The sequence below is a fragment of the Teleopsis dalmanni genome, chromosome X (assembly GCF_002237135.1).
Source record: "Teleopsis dalmanni isolate 2A chromosome X, ASM223713v2, whole genome shotgun sequence".
NCBI classification, from domain to species: Eukaryota; Metazoa; Arthropoda; class Insecta; order Diptera; family Diopsidae; genus Teleopsis; species Teleopsis dalmanni.
Genome location: NC_051848.1, coordinates 1,850,089 through 1,873,434, shown reverse-complemented (window position 1 = coordinate 1,873,434; position 23,346 = coordinate 1,850,089). Strand labels below are relative to the sequence as shown.

General features: G+C 29.5%; 1 protein-coding gene across 1 annotated transcript in view; it reads right to left on the bottom strand.

Moving 5' to 3' along the window:
* LOC119687517 (protein limb expression 1 homolog) overlaps positions 1-17,870 on the bottom strand; it is a 96,441-nt gene extending 78,571 nt beyond the window's left edge. The window contains exon 1 of the mRNA XM_038101851.1: positions 17,145-17,870. The gene's annotated coding sequence lies outside the window, so the exon portion shown is untranslated. The remainder of the gene's footprint in view (positions 1-17,144) is intronic.
* Between the last annotated feature and the right edge of the window lie 5,476 nt (positions 17,871-23,346).

The window sequence follows — 23,346 nt, the reverse complement described above, 5'->3', positions numbered from 1 at the left end:
CTGTAGGTCAGAAGTTTCCCGAATTTCGAAATCATGTGTTGCTCTTAAAAATTTTGTATTAAGAAAAGTAAAACATAAACGCAGATCACATACCTAAGAAGCATAACCTTTATAATTGGCGTTGGTCATAGGCAACATTCTAATTTCAATATAAATTAAGTGGGCGTTAAGTAGGCGATTTATTTTCTCCACAATTTTATTTATTTATTATTTTCCACAATTTTGTACAGACAATAATATATGTATTGAGTATTTTGTTATATGTCAACTTGACCATTTATCAGGAGAAGAGCTTTGTATTTATAGCACAGAACACCAAAATCTTGACAAATAAGATGGTGAATAATTATCAATACTTGACAAATTTGTCAAATTTACAGAATAGAGGAGTAGGTACTTTGGAATTGAAAGCATACTTTCAGACTAAAAAGGAAAAATGTCGAAAAATGATGGCATAAATAACTTAAGATACTGAAGGTGTTAGAAATTAAAATTCTAACAAAAAATCTGTGATATCGTCTACTGAAATAACGAACTTATTGTTAAGTGATCTGATAATCTTTTAAATATTTTATAGTTTAATATTTTAGTTTATAAATTTATGATATAGATTTGATATTAAGTTAATACATTATAATTTTGTATAAATAAAAATGGAATAAATAAAAGAATAGAAATAATCCAATAATGGAAATTAAAGCAGTGACAAAATGCTGCATTTAAGCATACAAGAAGAAAATAAAACTATTTTAAAGCCAAAATAAAATAGAATAATTTTGTAATAGAAGAACACAATTGCCGTTAGAATTAAGAAATTTTAGAGAAAATCTAGAAGTTTGAAACTGTTTTTGTTTTGTGTAATCATAAAAAACGTTGGTATGTTATAGTACATAGATACACAATGCTTGCTGGCAAAATGTCATTATGGATATATATATGTATTACGCTGGAAAAACGCAATTCGGAATTATAGAGTCTTAATCATACTCTCCTCACCCACTCTTCTAAAAGAAACTGGTTTCAAGTAACAAGTTGCCGCTTGTGTGAAGAGGACCGATAACGAGCACGTATTAAAATCTTATTGCAAGGAACTGTTTTGACATATACAATATCGATGCATATTAGGAATATTAGGAATTCTCGTGATGAAGACAATAGAGAATTTGCCGGAATACGTATTGAAATTTACTAAAACAAACGACCGAAATAAAAGTTAAAATTCTAAAAAACAAAAACGACTTTACTTTAATATCGATGGAATTTAAATATTGAACCAGTATCCTGATTTTTGGGGCTACAGAAACAAATTGAGACTTCATTTCATATTAAATTAAACAAAAATTAAATTTTTGTATTCAACATAAAAAGCAACATTTATAAGAATTATACTCACTATTTAATCACAAATAGTATATGAGTACTCAAGGATGCTAACATCTGTCACCGACTTTCTTCTTTACTCTTTCACAAATTTGGACAAAAAAAAATTAGAAGTAACAAAAATAGCGAATAAGTAACAACCAAACACCCCAATGAAAATTTGTTAACCAACATTTTCATCTACGAGTACAAAGTCTTATCAGTTTTAACTGTTTATCGTTGCTCTGGGACGGTCGATGGTCAACAGTGGACAGTCCACAGTTTAGTCTGTTGTTGTTGTTTTTTTCATTTTTGTTTTTAAACATATAAAAGCAAATAAGAGGAAAGAGGACAAATTAATCTGTTGCACAACCTGTGCACACCTTGCAATAGTGGATAGCGAAAAACACAAAAAAAAAAAGATTAAAACGCAAAAATAAAGCTCTTCACATAAAGCATAACATCTATAATAGGTCTTTGACCTGCTTTAGCCCCACAATGCGCTGAGAGAAATTTTAAATGAAACAAAATAAAAAAACGTTGGTACGCGTCGCATTCAAATGTCTTAAAATCAATACAAAGTAGAACTGTGCAAAAGCAGCAACGCTGACATCACTAGCAGCACAGCCTGCAACAACAATCGTAGCGAGAACGCATGAAAAACTGCAGATTGCTTGAATTAGCAGAGGAACAAATCAAATAAAAAAACCAAGAAGCACAACGCAGTTTAACTGTGTCCAAACGTTCTATATACTTTTGCATGGCATCCAAGTGCGAAATCACGAAACGTACAAAAGCAAGACAAACTACAGCAACAATAAAGTCAATAAAGCCACAGTCTAACTAATATCAACAACACACGCAGTCGCAATCAGCAGTCGGCATTCGGCATTCGGCAGCGTACAGCATCACTATAACACAGCATTGCTCTGTACTCCTTTTTCTGCAATATAAGACACGATAAGCAGAAGCATTTACCTGAGTTTAACAGTCACAATTATTTCAGAAACTATGGCGCCACGGCACACGACGTTTCCATTTTTAATTTATTTACAATCCATTACCCAATTGCCGTGGTTAATACGCATTATGTGTTATTCTTCTTAGATTGCAAATTCAATGAATACTTCTCAACAATTGAATAAAATAATCGTCATGATTGCATCCTGAATTAAAAAGCCTCAAAATCATTTACTATATTGTATACATTGCTACATTTTAACATTGTATACCTATATTATATATTAAAGTGCTGCATCAAAACATTCGTTTTTGCGGTCATTCGTTTTATTTTCAAATGTGTACCATATTTACAAATTATTTCTAAAGCGAATACGAACGAATAACAGAAACGGTCCGATAGAATTCGTTTCCGCCGCATTCGTTTCAATGGAATGGGGGTTGATTTGTTCTCTATAATCGTTTGTTTTGAATTTTAAAATCAAATAAACAAATATTTTAGAGTATTTCAATCACTTTTAGAGTATTTCAATCACTTTTAGAGTATTTCAAATAATTCTATTTTTGCAAAGAAATATTTTATATATTTTGTGTGCGTTTGGTTGCCTGCGCAAAAGTAAAGAAAGTTGGATGTGCGTAGAGATTTGCAATAATTGCAAGAACAAAGTACGTAAATTAGGTTTAGTTTTCTATTATTTTCAATGCAAAAGTTGTTTAAACAGGTAGATCTAATGCAAAAGGTTAACTTAAAAAAACGGTTTGCGCAGAATTTCCTTCTTTGTCGATAGTTTTTTATGATGTAACAAAATAAATTGCTTCACATATTTACCTTTTCCTGGAAAATAATTTTATGCATGATATGGTAAAAATATCTATTTATGACAAGAGAGATTTTTAGAAATTTCTGAAGAATTCCTTCAGAATTCCTACTTTACAAAGTTTCTTGTAAATTATTTGCAACACCAGCAAGTAGTGCATCTTCGGAAAGGGTTTTTTCAGTTGCTCGGAACTTAATATCAGAAAAAAGAACATTGATTTCATCTAATCAAAGATCTATCAATCAAATCATGTTTCACACAACAATCTTGAAAAAGAGGAATTAAGTCAGACGATGCTCAACATTTAATTTGAATATTAAATTAAATTTGTGAACTGTAAAAACTGTAAAAAAACTTATTATAATTTTTTTAAATAAATTTTTGTTCAAAATTTTTTTTATATTTAATTAATATATTAAGTCATATTATATATGTAATCAACAAATTACTATTATCAATCAACATTTTAAATAATATTTAATTAATAAAAAAACTTAAATAAATAAATTTGGGTCTTACTATTTAAAAACACATAATTTTTGTATGAACTGAAAATCAAATGCTTAGAGTACTCCCAACTACTTCAACTACTTTTAGAATGTTTAGAGTTAGAGTACTCTAAACAAACGAAACAAATATTTATTCTATTCCATTTTGTTTTTATGCCTATACATTCGTATTTGTTCGTTGAGAGTGAGAGTATGCTACCATTCTAAACACAATAGGGGTATTCACTCTCTCTTGTAAACTCATTGCAAGGAGCACGAAATGCAAGAATGCTATACAAAAACTGCAAGACTGCGAGAACACCTCTGTTGCAGAATTGCATCATCAAAATGAATCAGCTGTTTTTGCAGCCGTATCAAATTGAGCAAAGAAAAATAAAAGTATAACAATGCCGCGAACAAGTGAAATACAAAAATGTATAGATTTTTTTATTGAAAATAGTGCTTTTAATATTCTGATTGAAGGTATTAACATGTTGTTAATGTAGTTTTCACTACTATATAGTTTCTATTTGTTAGATGATGCAAATTACTGGGAAGTGATGGAGCAATTAAATGAAGACCTTTTGTTTACTTTAGTAAACCATCACAGAAATCACCAACCCGTACCAAAATCTATTCAATGGAGATCTACCATTCTTCAAGAATTTGATGAAGGCCGTTTTTGTCAGATGCTTAGAGTAAATTGGAACGTATTTTCCTTAATAGTCTCACTAATAAACTATTAAGGATTGCTATTGTTATATATCGTTTGGGTTCATCAGGCGAAAATGCGGCTATTCGTAAAGTCGCTACATTATTTGTTGTTGGAGATATACCCCAGTAAAATAATTATATGTGCAGTACTTAAAAACTAATTTAAACTTCAAAAAATTTTGTTAGGGTGAATTTAGTTTATTATTTGTTTTTATGTTTAGTAGTCTAATTAAAATAATAAAAAAATTTTATTCAAATTAATTTTTTTTAAGAGAAAAATCAACTTTATTTTAAATCTTCATAGAAAATATTTATATGTGCAATTCACATTTTTTGCTAAAAACAATTAAATATTTTATGTGTTTTAATTTTTTTTATTTTTCAACCAGGTAATGTGTTTCCATTATTTATTTTTATTAACTGTATCCTAAGTGGCATTGAATCTACCAATTTTTTTAATAGTAGGAGGTCAATTTTGGCCCATTCGTCCAGTATGTCCTTTTTCAGCTCTTTAAGAGTGTCGTATTGCTTCGAATAAGCATAAATATTGGCACTAAGGATACACCAAAGATCCTCTATTGAATTTATGTCAGAACTCATGGCCGGCCAATCTAGCAATGGGATGCTTCTCTCTTCAAAGAATTTCTTTTTGCACAAGAAACATGTATTGGAGCATTATCCTGTTGGAAAGTCCAATTATCTCCATGAATATTTTCAGCGAAATTTATCAGTTCGCTATCCAACAGATTTATGTATATTTCGGAATTCATTTTTGATAGTGCGAAGCATATATTAGACTTTTCCTTCGAGCTAAAGGCAGCCCACACCATTAGTGAACCACCACCATGGTTGCGTTTGTTGCAATTCTGACGTGGATGACGAATATCTCTCCAATATTTATGTTGACCATCTGGACCATCTAGATTAAACATTTTTTAATCACTGAAAACAACTGTTTCGAACTCCATGTCTCAAAACTTAATTTTGTCATAAAAAGCTAAACAAGCATTTTTATGTCTTTGTGTAAGGCACGGTTTGGGAACTTTCGACTCATATTTTAGCTTTAAGTCTTTTTTCATAATTTGTTGCACGCATTTCCTAGTGATAGACAATTCTAATTCATTTCTTATTTGTCTGCAACTCATCCTCTCATTGGTAGCAAGAAGCTGAATATGCCGTTTTGTTCGGTCGTTAATAGTTGGTAAGCGGCCGTCTCGTTTATAACACCAAAATTTTCGAGATTTTTTAAAAAGTTTATTATAGTATTCAGGTGTCTATAACCAGCAGCAGATATTTCGCCACTTTTCATCCCAGCAAGACTCATTCCAATAATCTTTCCGCACTCTTCACTTGAAAATTCCGTCCCACGCGGCATATTTTATCTAAATTAATTAAAATAATAAATATTTATTAATAAATGATAAGTATTTTACTTACCAATTCTTCATTACTCTTCAATACTTTAAAAAAAAAACTTTATAATACACTTCACAACTTTATTTCCATTTACTGTTGACACTTCGAGAAGCAAAACAATTTTGCACATATAATTATTTTCTATTAAATTTGCTACCTATTGTTATTAATTATGATAACGGTACCACAAATAGTATACAAAAAAAACTCTATATATGTTTAGAGAAGTTAAACTCAACTACAGAATCAACAGTATATAAAAAAAATTAGTACCATTATTCTAAGAAGAGAATAACGAAAAACAAATTTTGCACATATAATTATTTTACAGGGGTATGTAATAATAATATAATATAAAAATAATTGTTATAATAAAAATATAACTAATTCTTAATTTATTATTGTTATTTGTTATATTTTTTATCGAGGGGGGTTGTGGGGCTTTGCACAGCAGAACGCACGACTTTCGGTGCAGAGCTGGATGATGTGTTGTCTGCAGACGATTCAATAAAAAAAACTTCGTTGCCTAGCGCAGAACTAGTTGGTGGCTATGGCAATGTTTCCGTACAAAATTAGACATGCGTCCAAACACTTCATTCAATAGTTCAAAATGTGAACAAATTTTCGTAAGTTTCGCTGAAATTGATAAATAGATAAATTAATTCACAAATGTATATGTATATAATATTATATTTGTGAAAACTTAATTAATGGTCACATCGATTTAAATTATTGAACGAAACGCATGTATATAGCATAGCCATAGATTAACATATCTCGAAATTTTACTAACAGTCAATTCATATTTAAAAATGAGAAGCAACAAATGACAAAACAGCTGATTTCCGCCATTTCTGGTTTGTTGCAAGCAAATATACATAGGTTTCAGCATTGGAAGATTGCACGCAATTGCACGAAATTTTGTGCGTGTATTTTGTTGTTGTTATTTGCATTCTCGTACAATCTGTGCATTTCGTGCACCTTGCAATGAGTTTGCAAGAGAGAGTGAATACCCCTAATAGAATGCTTTGAAACTGAAATCAAATGCGCGCGTGCAGTACTCTAATGCCTATACATTCGTATTTGTTCGTTGAGAGTGAGAGTATGCTACCATTCTAAACACAATAGAATGCTTTGAAACTGAAATCAAATGCGCGCGTGCAGTACTCTAATATATATAATGTAAAAGCATGTTTTCATTGCATTATATGTTTCTTACATATAACTGAAAAACGACTTAAAAATCAAAATCTCAATTGCCAGGGTTATGAAAAATATAAGAAACCGAAATAGCAACGACTCTAGTAAATGCATTACTCTTATATGACTAATGTATATGTCACAGAAACATGCAATAGAACCTGCATTCGGATGAAAAAATCATTCCGACCATTATGCATTTTCAGAGTATGTTATAGTTGATTGGAACTATTGTTTAGAATTTGAGTATAGAGCAGAAGATACTACACTGATAGTGACTTCACAGGTAAAGATCCAACTTCACTTGGATCATTGCTTGTTCGACATGCTTAGCATTATTAAACAAAACCTACGTCACGGTCAATTCAGACCAGCAAATAATTTTGTTATAGATGTCTAACGTTGATATATTATAATTGCTGTGAGTCGAAAGCTAATATTTATAGAACAGTTTAATTCTACGCGTTTTGAAGATAGTAATAATATAAATAAACAGTAATATTTATAACATACTGAAAACAACAACAATAACAAGAAGAGATGTAACAATAGCTAATATTACATTTATTTTTAATTTCAACAAGTTTCCCACTTTAGTTGAGTTAACATTAAACTACTTAGCTTTGCCACAAAAATTAAATCCCCCACCCTCTAATCTATACCTTTCCAATCTGATCATAATATACTCCGTTCAGTTTTAAAAATTCGTTCATTTAACAGAATTGTTCATGTATACGTTAATCATAAATATACTCGGTTTTTTTTCGCAGAAATAATTCACTCTGCGACAATTTACCACCATTTGTACTCTTACTGATGACTTTCAGCTTGTATTGAGTTAGAAGCCTCTCCAATACATTACCTTTTATGATAATGATGTTGAAATTGCTTTTATTTCTATTCCACTTTACAACCGTGGTTTTCCATATCACGGGTATTGTATATACAAATAGCTTTAAATTAACTTTTTACTAATATTTCTATCATCTTTTTTCATCTGTACATTCAGTCACTGGAATGAGATTACTGTCGTTACTTATTTAGCTGGTCCTTTCACCGAAAATGTGGACGCCACCTGCGAGTACTAAATTCAACACATTTTAAGCCGGAGCACATTCTTCCATTCGCACGACATGACCAAGCTAGCAAAGCCGCTATATTTTTATACGCTTATCTATGTCAGTGTCGCGATATAGCTTAACATATTCCGCTCATTTTTCCATCTAATTCAATATGCGTCACCAACGCGTAAGGGACTTCTTCTTCTTATTTGGCACTACAGTCTAGTATGAACCTTGGCCTCCCTTAGAGATGGGAGTAAGGGACTATAGATCTTCAATTGCCTACTGTCTGAATGGCCCGAAGTTACATCTGTTGGCAAGAGTGATTCTTCGTTCAATCTCTAGGCTGACGTTATTTTTGGTGTTTACGCTGGTTCTCAAATAAACAGTTTTTATAACTACGAACTTATAATTGTCAACAATGGTGTGGGTTCGAAGACTCTAAGGAGATTTGTTTGTTGACAGAAAGTACTTTGTTTTATCGTCATTTACTACAAGACTAATTTGTAGTTGATTCACACCGGCAATAATATAATAATGATATATATTATTAGTAATAATATCATTATTCACCATGTTTAGTAATTGCGATCGCAATAGATTAAACATATTCTACGAATATCAAACGAAAACACCCGAAATACAATTTCTGGTCAACAATTTTCTAAAAGTCTTAGAACCCACGTCATTGTGGACAATTATAAGTTCGTAGTTGCAAGTCCTGTTTGTCGAAACACGATTAATTGTTAAGGTGCATAAAACGAATTCTAAAGTGTTGGGGCGAATATGTTCGGGTTGTTATTTAGACATTTGAAGTATCTCTCTATTTAAAAATGAATTATTTCTGTAGTTCCATACTTTATTAATATTGGCTTAATAATAGTTTTATAAATAAAAACTATACATTGCAGCAAGTGTTATGAATGGGGTTTAAGTAAGCACGAGAAATAAGTCATATTAAGTTCAGCAGGTTTTTTTTCTATAAATACGATATGTTCCTTGCAAGTAAGATATTTATCAAAGTGTGTCTTTACCTATTTTACTCAAAGTTCATATTTTTGAATAATGTTAATTTATTTGTAATTAAACTTTTAATAATAAATCTCTATATTATGAGTTAAAAAATAATAGAAAGCTTGGTGCTGTTACTGATACTGTTGATCGTAACGTATTATCATACCATTGAGATTTAGAGTGGATTGTTGAGTTTAGTTTACAGCATTTTCAATACTGTATGGCAGCAGCCATGCTATTTCCATTGAAAAATGTCCAATTTTAGAAGTTCTAAAATGAGTCTTAAAACAGTCTTAAAAGCTGTTATGATACTCCCACTAAACTAATGTGTACTGAACTAATTTGCATACAGAACAATCATTTGCTTACAGTGTGGAGTTCAAATTTGACCGCTCTATTCACATAGTATGTGTCTGATTAAACACCGTGTTTAACAAGATAATATTTACAAACCTTTACAAATATTATGTCTCACGCTTTAATTAAGCTATGTAATTAAGTAAATTAGTCTACTACTTAACCAACTGCTAGAAATAGCAACCGTATAGTGAGTTTTATCTGCAACTCCTACGTGTTACGTGCTAAGTACTAATTATTTAAGCCTCGTTTATCTAACTTCTTCTTTTACAATTCCAGTAAAATTTAATTTTCGTTAATTTTTTGTCTTTTGCAGAGCTTTGTCAACAAATTTGTAAAGCGTCTCATTAGTGCGCTGCTAAGAGCCGCGCTTTAATTTGAAATCTTCTAGTCGTTCTCATATTTTAAGCAATGCTTAGTCATTTTCCAACGTTTGACACTGGTGAGATGCCGATTTACGTTGGTTCGCATAATGGTTTCGAATACGAAAACACCGAGGTACGGATAGTTTGCCGTAATGAAACAGTAACAAGAAATTTGCATGTTTTTGCATTTGTTCCAGTTTTAATTTATGCACACAGCGAGCCATATTAATCATAATTATGTGTGACCATTGTTAGTCACAACTCAAACTGCTGCGACACAACCATACAAATATCTACAATATACATTTCTAACTTAACCCTAAAAACAATAAAAAATTAAAATATCATCGAAAGATATCAAAAAATTTCAAAGTGAAACCAAACAATTAAAAAAATTCTAACTTTAAGTTTCACAACTTCAAGCCAAGTATCGAAGATGACCGCTTTCATCAATTTTGATTTTCTTCTGAAATTCATACAAAATTCAGCTAAAATATTTACAACAATTTAAAAGTTATGTTCAACAATAATTTGTCCAAAACTTAATCTAAACAAACATAAATAAACTCAACGACTTCGTAGAGTGCGAGTGAGCGTGTGATTTATGATGGGACACACATAAAAAAATTAATTATAATATGTGGCTTAGCAATATTTTAAACTATAGTAAACAGGTGGCTGCTTAGCTGGTTAGCCGCTTAGGCGCTTACACACTTGGCCGCTTAGCCGCTTAGTTCATTGGTTGATTTTTAGTTTGGTCTTTGAAGTCGAGAACGTTCTGTAAACTTAGGGATTTTATTGTGCTTTGTGCAAAATGCGAAAAGCCAGCAGTATATGTTGCCATTTGATTTGGGAATTGTGAATATGAACGCAGACGCGGACTGGAACGGAAACGTCACTGCGGACATGGCAAACTGATGACGCTGATGATTAAGTATTTAAGATACTAAAATTTAACAGAATTGGTGTGTAAGCAATAAGGATAAAGGTCAGTGTGAGACACACATTAATACTTATTATTTAGCGTTTATAAATACGACACTTTCTCAGATAAAACTTTGCTCTTTATGTATTTTGTACCTAATAGACAGTGGATTTTTTGTTTTTTTCAAATGTGAAATCTTTTAACTAAGTTCATTCTATAAAGTTTTATGATAGTAGTAGTAGTAGTATTAGCTTTATTTTTACTTCATTTTAAATTTGTTGTATACATAAAAATTAATAACAATTATATTATATATATAAAGCTTACAGTAATGGTATTTTAGCCGTCTGCCGGAATAAATAAGTTTTATAATATAATTTAATATAAAAAATAAGTTTACTATTAAAAAAGATTGTTTGGAAAATATTAGCTAAATTATTTAATTAAAAAAATTGTCATAATCAGTTTTTAACGTAACAAATGGGTTAAAAATAGTTTAAGACTGATGAATAGGTAAGATACGGTATTATTTATCAATATATTCCTTCAGCTTACTAGTTACTTCCATGTGAAATAAATAAAACGTTAGGTAAGCACTTTGTCGAAAACATGAAAAACTCACCCATTTGAACAAAATTAAAACTCATTATCGAATATTCGAATCAACATGTATTCACCAACAGAGACCAAATCAAAAGTGCCATAAAAAAAGTACTGCAAATTCTCCCATGTACTTATTATGGACATAGTAACCTATTTTGTGTAGTATACTTTTAAAGAAACCGATTTCTTACTAAATACCCATAACCGTTCATGAATAATATAATTAACGTTACACCCCGAGCTTTGATTAATTTGAAAATGAATGAATGAATCTGATTTCAGCCAGAAGTGTTTTAGAGTTTGATGGAGGTGGTCTACTCAACTCATTCCTATGAGGTCGTTGTAGTGGGTTTTAAGTCTCATACTGTGGCTTTCTAAGGTTTCCACCTACCGCAAAATAACAACAAAAATGAATAAAAATCCCACTTAGAACCAGATCCCAAAATTTTAAACACCTTTATTTAAAAGCTATCTTGAGTAAAGAAACTTTTTCTTCACGACTGGCAATCTACTAAAAATTCTCAAAAAATATGACCTTCGTAATGTGAAAATCTTTCCAAATATTCCCACAAGGATTCTTCAAAGCCGGATTGTCAACATTCTTGATAAAAGCACTAATAAAGAATAAATTGTTTATCTTAAATATAGAATTTACTTCAATAAATTCACTCTACATCTTTACACAAATTAACGAATCACAATTATCTTTAACCCAAATCCTTGTTGAATTCAGTACAGTGATTGACTTTAATTACCAGCATTTAACAGCATTGCTATATCAAATAAACTTATTCAATAAATAAGAGATCACCCCAACAAATATTTATGATACGTCTTACATAATGATAATCTTTCGACTACTTTCAGTCATCAATTCTAAAGTATCGAAATCAATATGATCGTCAGTGACTAAGTACTAAATAACACCATTTGAAATACAAAAAAAGTTTGCCAAAACATTATGTGAATATTTGAAAGATCTTGATCACACTGACGATATATGCTTTCTTTTAAACGACTATTCTGATATCGTTCTGTCTTTGAAAGCAATTATTGTTTAACATATAAAAATGTACAATTGAACAATAATAAGCTAAAAAGAACGCAGAAGTACGCAGGAAATTATCTAAAGCATACCAAAAAGATCTTAGCTACATAATAAAGCTTATTGTCTTTTGGTTTTGAATAGTTTTTGATGTATGATCCATTAATGATGGGGTTCTGTCAAGAGTTAATGCAGTGAAGGTCTAATTATGAAGGTTAGAAATACTTTACCCGTGCAAACAAGCCTCTAAATAGCAATTGCATCCCATTGAGAAAAGGTTTTGTAGTAATTAGGTCCAATCTTATATATTCTTAATTTTAAAATTATCTGTGTAGATCTAAACAATGTGCTTAACACCGCTGTCTAAAATTTCTTATAATCATTTCAGCTTTAATCGGCTATTGAACCTTTTTAGAATCTGTTAAACAAGTTGAGACATCTGCAAGTCTTTTCAGGACTGTTAAAATATTGATGATGATGGTAAATAATCGTAAAACTCTGGCAATGTGCTTCTAAATAATAATAGGCACATTAAATATACCTCCGTTTTTTTTCTTCTAATTAGCGAGTTAAGTTAAGTAAACTAAGATCTATCAATAGCGCTTAATACCGTGATGTCTCAGTATTATTTCTAATAATTATATTAATAATTTAGAAACTAATTGTAAAAATGCATTCTAAATAAAAATACAAAATGTATGAGTTATGTAAAGACTAGATCTTGCAAATTGATCAAATGACATAAAGTAAGATACAGATGTTAGACAACTGATTATTAATACATTTTATCGAATAAAAAAATAATCATATTATGTTATTTAAATCATAATAACATATCATATAAACCAGTACATATATAAAATAATAAATAATAATAAATAAATTACCTCTACCTCTGATTACGTCTGCTATGTACCTCTAGAACCCATTATGAGTACATAATGAGTGTATTTACTTAAAGGTTTGAACTTGAACTGAGCGACTGTATTTAAACAAATTAAAATATTTATGATTTTCAGTTTTTATAAAACTTAAAGCTCAAAAGCAGCAAAATAAAAACACAGAACAAAAGTAAGTAAAGAGAGAGCGACTGTGGAAATAAAAATGACAAATGCGATGACAGCATCATAAGCTGACATTTTTATTTCAGATTTAAGCACCCAAAGACGCGTAGGAGTGGTGCGTTACATTTCAATCAGCAACTCATTCTTTAAAGATTTTGTTTTTAATTGAAATATTTTTTATGTAAATGGACTTATCTTTCGAAAACAATTGCAAAACAAAAGCATGTTATGTGAAATTTATATAATTATGTTTTGTAACACGCCTAAAGTTGTATTCTTTATAATAAACATCATACAATGTATAGGATTACTTAATTGAGCTAATCATATTGAGACATAATTTCAAAAAAATGCATCAAACTAAGAAAAGATTGCAGCAATAAGGGATTGAGCGGAAAACATTTCACTCACCTCTCGTACTTTTGTAAGTGGAATGAAATTCAATAATAGTAAGACCCCGCTTATCGAGTAGGATACGTTCCATCAAAATGGAGCGCAATGCGAAACAGTGCTAAACGAGGTTATCTTAACATGTAAATAATGGGGTTAGGGGAAGATTAGGAGAAAATTCCTTATACATTAAATTCAATAATTATGTTTTTTTTTTTAATAATAATAAAACCAAATATTTATTTCTTACAAAAACAAAAACAATGTAAACGAATATTACATAAAAACAAATAAAATTCTAAGTCAGTCAGATCATTAAGTCTATTCTGTGTTTCCAATTTTCTTCCTTTTTGTTAAGAAGGCATCTAATGTAGTTTGCGTTTTCCTTTTGCGTTCTGTAAGAAGTTGTTGATAAGTGGATAAAGCATCTATAACATTCCGTCTTGATTTTAAACTCCTGTCAAAATTTTAGATTATTTTGAACAAATTGGTTCATAATTTCAGTTGTAGTGGTCAAACTCCTTTTTACAAGCGCCTTTTTTTGCTCTTCTTCGAAATCACTACTATCAATATTTTCCTCATATACCTCATTTAAACTGGTTTGTTTCGCTAATTCCACTAATTCTTCCACTATTTCATCCATATCAACAGAGCGTCCAATGTCTTCGCTCTTACTTTAATCTGGCCAAATGTTCTTCCACACTCGTTTAAAAGATCTTTCTGTTATCTCATTCATTCCATTCCAGCATTTATGATAATGTAGTTTTTCTCTTATTGATTGTTTCTCTTCTCCATCTGTTTTTTTTAAACATCTGTTTAAATGTTCGGGTTAAAATAAAAGAGCGCTAAACCGAAACAGCGTTAAACGAAACAGCGTTAAGGGAGGTCTTACTGTATATGCTACTAATTATATTATACACATTGGTACGAGTATCTGACAAATACCGTATTATGTTTACTCAAGCGGTGCCTGGCAGACATAACTGATATCACGTTTTTGATATTGTAGTATATCCACTTTATTCTTTCGCTATCTGAAGTTCAGCGGAAGTAATTCATTACGAAGACACTTTCTTTTTCAATTAACGATTTGTTTGTTGCCCAGACATATTTTTATAATATGAGGCTTTAATCAGTTATTTGCTCCAAAATCTACTTCATACAAAATACGTACGAACTAAATAATAACATAAACCAACTAAATTCTTGGTTGGCGCAGACTTGCCGTATGAACTCTTCACCCTATATAGCGATCATACTATTTTCTCTGCAGAAATAAGTAGACGCAGTTTGTACGCAAAATCGATTCTGGGTTTGAAATTTCAATTTGAACAATTTCAAGCTTCATTTATCTCAATTTCGACATACCGAATTCAACAGCAATCAATTGAGAATTTCAGACTGAAATTGTCTAACATGTTGCAGTTATGATATTGTTCGAAAACTGAAGATCGACTACGAAATAGTGTTTAATCGTTTTCATAATGTTGATTATATATGAAAGCTGAATATTTAGATCACTCATGAACGGAATGAAAACAAAAAAACTAGGGCGTTTGTTTATTTGAGTTGTTGTTGACACGGAAGAAATCGAGAAATTTTTTAACTATATTGTAATAGTTGGTAAAAGACAGACCACAAGGAATGTCCATAATGTTGAAGGTGATGTTGACTGAAAAATATGAAATTGCACAACCGACATCAACGTTGATATTTAGAACAAAAAAGATTACGCCATAAGTTTTGTAGGTTTACAAAAGTATCATGCGCTTGGAGCCAATATGACCCCGAAAACTAAATTATTGAAGTTAACGCCAAAAATAGTCAATAGTCTAGTTATTAGGCTTTATCATGAAAACGCTAGACATAATAGATATCTTTATATCTAATATGTCCTCCATTATTTTGTTGCTAAATTATCATTTGTTTCAATAATTGCTAAACTTTCTCATCTACATAAAACTGAAGTCAAATGAAGTCTGGGCAAGAAAATTGACATATATTAAATTATTTTTAAAACAAAACAAAAATTAGTAAATTTTAATCCAATTTACATAATATTGTGAATAAGTTGAGAATATTTAATCCAATATTTCTTTTATAACTTTTATTAAGCAATTGTCGCCATAATGGAATATCATTTCACACATATATATAAATAATTAAGCATAATATATATATATATTATATATATATATATATATATATATATATATATATGTATTTAAATATGTTTAAATATTTAAGTGCTTTTGATTTTTTAAAAAATAAACGTAGAAAAAAATTACTGAAAAATTTCTTCGTTCAAGTTTGTTACTTAAGTCTTTTGTTATATGCACTGAATCGCTTGTGTTTTGCAGTTGGTCGTATGCGCATATATTAATGATTTTGTTTATATGGCTGTCATAGTGTTGGTGATAGTTTTACATTTATGTACGTTTGTATGTTGACTGTAAATTAACCTCATAAAATTCGATTGCAACAATAATAATAACAACAACAACATTCTTAAAACGAAACAAAAACAGTTTTGTGTTACAAAAGTTTCATGTTACTCGTGCTTATGACAATGAGTATTAAATTTCCGCCGGTAATAAAAAGTACTGGCAGCGCCAGTTGCAAAAGTAGTGGCGGCAGCAGTACCAACTACAGCATCCACAGATATAAACAGATTGCTTAAAGCAAAAGTAATTTGCGAAGCGTTGAACGTTATAACTTCATTCGTATTGAAAATGTGATAGCTTTTTGTGAAATAGTGAAGTGAAATACCTGTAATGAGATTATGTGTAAATTAATTAAAATTTCAAATAATTTAATTAACTTAAATAAATTTGCTATTCACAGCTGGTGACTGCAAATAAATATAATTAGTGTTTATACCGCAGGTATAACGTTATACTTGATGAGGTAATAACACGTTAAAGTGAAGGGTGACAGATTATAAATTTTTCGATACAACTAAATCTAGAGAAGGAACTGAAGCAAAGTTCATAACAAAGTACAATTTAATAAAAGGTTTATATTGACAGTCATTGGTGGTTAAATGCTGTTGTGGTATAGGTATTTCCAATATTTGCTTCAAATTTTTAATGCATATTTCTCCAATTATCAAGGAATATTCCATATTTATTTTCATATGAAAGAAGAGAATGATGTAGTATCAAACAAATATTTTATAATACAATTTATAATATTTGAAAAAAATGTTATGCAGCAAATACTGCTCTGTTAAATTCTAATAAAAATATGTTATATGTATGTGAAACAAATTTTTAAATCTTCAATAAATTGAGTTGACAGATTAATCATTTAATATTTAGCCAATGAATTATCTATTTACCTAGTATTATATACTACTTACTTACTTAAATGGTCATAACAACCCGGTACCAAGTTTCAATCTGACACAGTTTGTCTCTCCAGGTGGCTCTGCTGCTTACACGTCTTCTTCAATTTGGAATTAGTGCTCCTTCAACTTGATCTCTTAACCGGAGCCACGGTTGGCCTTTATGCCTTTCCCTTTCGACTACTGCTTCAAATACTTTTTTCTCTGAAGCATATTTATCCGTTCTCACGACACACAGTGTGACAGAACACAAAATTAAGCGGTCAAAATTCGATATTTTCGGAACCAGTAAAGATATTGATATGAAATTTTCCTAAAATATAGTTTTTGAGATGATCTTTCTTTTAAATCTAATTGATTTCGATTTGTTTCGATTTGTTGTTTCGATTTAATGGAGTATCAGTCTCACCAGGATCGTCACAATAAATTTATATTTGTATTATTTGTATTACTATTTCCTACAAACCAAAATTAATATCAACAGTGCACTTTGCTCTTCTAACTAATCACCTGCCAAAAATTTTACCGTAATGGATTTTATCTAATGATATATTTTCGTCTAAAACACCATTTTAAATATTTCCTTAATGTTTCGTATTCTATATTTTTCAGTAGTTTTCCATTCAGCTAATTTTTTGACACCAATAGATTACAAATGACCTAACCATGTTTTTATTGTTAGTAATTGCATCGATGTGTCATTCATTTTCTTTTGGAAATTATTTCGAATAGCTGTTTTTTCATCCTAAAATTAACAGCTTAACGAACGCCATATTTAAGATTTATATTTTTCATGAGTATAATTGATCTTAAGATATCTACATATGTATCTATTTATCTCGCTAACTTCGGATATATACAAAAAAATTTTTTAGTTTTTGATCTAATCGAATATAACTTAATACAATAATAACATTATTAAATTACTGTGTGAATGAAAAAAATCAGTTAAAATATCTGAAAAGGGTTTTAAAAAAACTTGTATTACTATTTTACAATACTACTTTTTATGTGATTTTATTGAAATCAGTTGAGACAGTGAAAATACGTATTCACTGACACATTATAAACTCCAACAATTTCTGAAACCACGTCAAATTCAAATGGAAAGTTTTATTTGATTACCTAAAATATAGGAAACGAATTTATCTACTAATAGACCGATAGATAGAAATTATTAAATGAGTTTATCTCATCCTGTTGACGGAGAAAACAACAAGTTTGTGTAAACGTTGAAACCGTTTTTTGTGTGACAAATATCTTAATAAACTGAACAGATTTTTTTTACAATAATTGTGTTACAGGAAGATACTTCAACAAATTAAGGTTTTCTAGAACGTAAGTCCGTAGCATGCCTCATCTTCCTTTTGCACGCACTACAGAAGATCCTCAAACTGACCAAGCTTTTTTGGAAAAACGTCCGTAGCGTGCTTAATCTCTGTCTGGCATGTACTAAACGGTAACAGAACAGATGTGAAGTACTTGTCTCATCGCTCTCACAGTTTAAAGGGAATATTTAATCTTTTAGCATGATTTCCTAAGTGACGGTGAATCATCTGCATACCCGCTATGCAAACATATCATCTGAAAAAGATGGCTTGATTTTTTTATAAGATATATATGTATATGTAATAATATATAAATATATGCAATACAAAAATGATGTAATCAGAATATAGTGTAGAATATATATATAGGATAGAATAAATTAATTAGAAATATATATAGTATGCAGTACTACATTTTTTTATATATATGCGTATGTAAATAATTATATGATTTAATTCTATAATTTATATTAAATATACAAATGATATATAATATTGTGGGTAAAAAAATGGATTTTATTGCCAGAAGCAATTCTAACCAGAAGACTTTCAGCTCCGCAGTTTCACAGTTCAATATGCAAAGAGGTCTAAATATAATATTTGAAAATGCCAAAACAATTAAATTTAGAAAGCAAGATTAACACGCAAGCTGTTATTAATTACAAAAAAAAAATTTTAAATAAACTAAACACTTCCTAGTTAACATTAAATGCAGCAATTAAGCATTTGTGCACTTTAAATCAATTAATCTATGTAAATCAAATTTTAATTAAGCAAAGTTGTAAAACTTCCAAACTGTTTTACGGTAATAGCAAATGATGTGATAACAGAAAACTTTATAGGAAAAGTGTGGTGAAATAAAGGTAAGCCTTGCGATGTTATCTGTTTGAATGCAATTAGCAACATAATTACTATGATTATGAGTATTGTTATTGTGATTACTTATACCACTCGTGGTACAGAACAATCAAAATCCAATTAGAACAAATACAAAACTGGCAGTAGCAAAAAACGTGCTCGTATACAATACACAATGATGGAACGACAATATGCCTCTTTGTTGTTCCAATTGTTTTGCGTTTTGTATCTTGAGTAACTTTTTTTTTTTGTTCTTCGCTTTATTCTATAATTTTTACATGATAAACGCTAGAGAAAAAAGAAACCAAATCATAACACAACTTAATGGACGATACACTTATTCTACAGCGTCATACTAACAATTTTGTGCAAATTGTTTTTGTATGCGATATTATGCAATACTGTAGTTGTTGTTGTTATTATTATTATTATTGTTGCTGTTATTGTATGAAAACAGTTCCCAATGCAAAATTTGTGTAGTGTTGTAGCTTGGTTTTAAAATACACTGACGGATTTAGTGCAAGTGCAAAATTGTACTTGTTTTATTTATACAATTTTTATTTTTGTACTTGTTTTTATTTTTGTTTATAGCACATAAAGGCAGCTTTTTAAGGTGGCATTACAACGTGTAGAGTATAGTAACAGAATTGTTTGTGTACAACATATGAATGATTATATTTATTTCAACTATATTTATTTCCTAACACATTTGAATCTAATTTATTTTTTTGCTTCCAAATCTGCAAGTATTAATATGATCCATTTTCTGGCCCTTCTCTTTGCGCAGGAATTCAGGATTTATAAGCATTTATAAGCAAACATTAACTTTAAATAGTACAAGGGCAGTACATGTATGTGCGACAAATAACTATCGCGTGCAATGAATTTTAAATTAATATTAACAATAAAAATGTTGAAATAAAATCAAAAAAAGAAAAAAGCTTAAAAAGAAATAAAAAACAATAAAAAAAATGAAAAACACATATATATGTGTGTATGAACAGTATATATGAACAATAAGTAAATAAAAAAATGAATTGAAATGGCATAAAAAATAAAAAAGTTATAATGCAAAAAATAAAGATATGCAAAAGGAAATTGTTTTTTTAAATTTTTAGTTGCTGGAAGCAGTGGCAGATACAACAACATTTGTACAACTCTAATATAAATTATAACTTAGCTTATATGCATAGAATATACTTACACACATAGAAGTAGAAGTACAAAAACAAAAACAACAGCAGTAACAAAAACGTAGTAATAATTGCTGTCGTAGTCTGGTTTCACTCGACCATCACCAGCAGCAGCGGCAATGGCTGCTGCAACAAAAAATTAATAATGTGGGAAATTTTTGCCAAAATAAAAATGAAACTAAATATGCATATATTTATGTATAGAAATGTAAGCAGGCATATATTGTGTACACATGTATTTGTATGTTTGCAGATATTTATAAAAATTTATTGGACTGTTGCATGGCTTAAAAAGTGACAGCACAAAAACAACAACACTTTTACTCCTTTTTTGCATAAGAAAATAAACCAAACAAAAAAGTAAACACCAAGAGCGGCACTTCTGCTTTGCTTCTTTATTTAAATTTGCACGCGAACCAAAATTGCAAAAAAAAACTTTTAGTCGTTAAACATTTAAACTGTGGATTTTGTAAAAGCTCTTTTATTTTTTTTTTTTGCTTATGAACTACTGGCAATTATTTCAATGGAAATTATTTCTATAATACAATTATTATACTTTTGATTATACAATTTTTATTTGAAAGTTTTAAAGGTTTTATTTCCCAATTTACACAAAAATCTGTGCAAAAACACAAAAATTATATACGAAAACGAAAAAAAATTTTTGCCCAAATCAGTTGTTCAAAAGGTTATTAGATATTTTTTTAAAATGTTTTACGCAATTTAATCAAACAGAAAACAGAGAATATTTATTTACTTTAAATTAAATTGTTAAATATTTATGAAGAATAATGTTCACTAAATAATTTAATACACTTGCGCAATTTCAATTTTTGTTCATAGTTTAAAGTATGTACGTTAGTTGAGTTTGTATTACGTTACACTGCGTTTAATTGTGTATCTCGATGATACACCCGTGAAACCGTCATCAACCGTTGCGATAATATTACAACTAACGTTGTCAACTCGATCGCACTTACGCTAAACTAACAAAATGCTGCCTGCTCGTTGCTGTCTGCTGCTCTTTTGGTTCGTTCAGTGTCGATCAACAAATACGCTTCAAGTTAGCAAAACATAAATAATACAAAAACAAAATACAAAATACAAAGCCAACAACAAATAAGAGCAACAACAACAATAATAATAACAACAACAAGAACAATAACAAAAGCAGCAGTAACACAAAATAAAATATTTAAAAAACAACAACAAATTGAATAAGAAAAAGTACATATGAAGTTGTAAAAAGAACAACAATAAAGATGACAACAACAGCAACAACAAGTGGACAACTCTACAAGCAGCAATCCACAAATGCTTCACACTTCAAACAGAGCATAGCTATGTATGAGCATAAATCTGCAACATGATTCACACACACAATTTATTTGCTGCTTGGTACCCCACAGCACACAATCAAACGAAAATATCAGCAATAAGCTCTGCAACAAATATAACAACAACAAAATGTACAAGTAGCAAGCAACTTTATCCGTATACATCATCGTTAGGCAACTTATACAAGCAGTTTTCTACTATTTTCCTTAGTGTTGCATAAGAGTTGCCAACTATCAAAAAACATTTTTAGATACCCGTATATGCAAATCATCTGAATTAGTTGAAATTAAAAGCTTAATTTATTGTGTCACATATTATAGCTAAATTAATAAAAAATATTATGTGATTATTCATTTTGAATGATAAATATGTTTATATTATTGTTATAAGCGTTCTTTGTAAATTTTATTGTAATTCGTTGTATCAAAAGAATATAAATAATTTTTTCAGAGATTTTTAAAAAAGTATGTCACTTTAGTGCAACATTATTATTAAAAATATAAAAATAAAAAAATTTAACATTTTTATTTTTATTTTTATTAGAGAATTGAATATTATAATATAAATGTTAAAAAAAAAATATTTATAAAATTAAAAGAAGTTTATAGTTTCTGACTTGAAAATCCATCACAGAATATTTCGCAATGATATTTTCAGTTATATTTATTTGAAAACAGTTTCCGAAATTATCTAAAAAAATTTTTTACTACAATAAAAAAGACAGTAGTCGAACTTCTTTAAAATAGAATAAAAGCAGTGCTTGATAAAAATATTACTATTTGCTATAATTAAATATATAAATAACGCCCAAATCAATATTGGTTTAGTATCTTAAATAAATAGATATCTAGTATTTAAATAAGTCAAATATGAATATAAAAATATCAGCAAGAAGATCAGCAAGAAATTAACGTTTTTTCTAGTTAGAAAAAGAGCTGCAAATCTAATAATACCTAATTAGGAAATCAGGGAATAATTTCGAAAATTGTATGTCTATGATAATAAATCTACCATTTACAAGACTTATAACAGTTTACAAGACTTATAACAAGTCTATTTGTAATATTTGTACTGCACATCGAAAAATGAGAAGTCACACACAATATATAAACTAGAATAGCGTAAAAGCAAACACTTTACTTGACATTTTATGTTATTTTTGTAAGGAAATAATTACTCTGTTTCATTTACAGAAATGGTGAAAAAGCAAAAATGTGTAGTTTCAAAATAAAGTCGTACTATTTCCTACAAATATACGTCTCAATATATTGCAAAACATGCTATACATTATTTTGTACCACAAGGGGACATTGTTTGAGCCAATCCAATCTATATTATATTATATAATTCTAATTGATAATGACTTTGAACTTAGACGCCCTATGTCACATATATTTTTGATATCTTGGAAATAAACAGCTTGTTGTCAAACTGTCTAAGAAGGGAAATAATTCAACAAAGTTTATGATTCTTTTATGACATTGTCAAAAAAAAAATCATTACT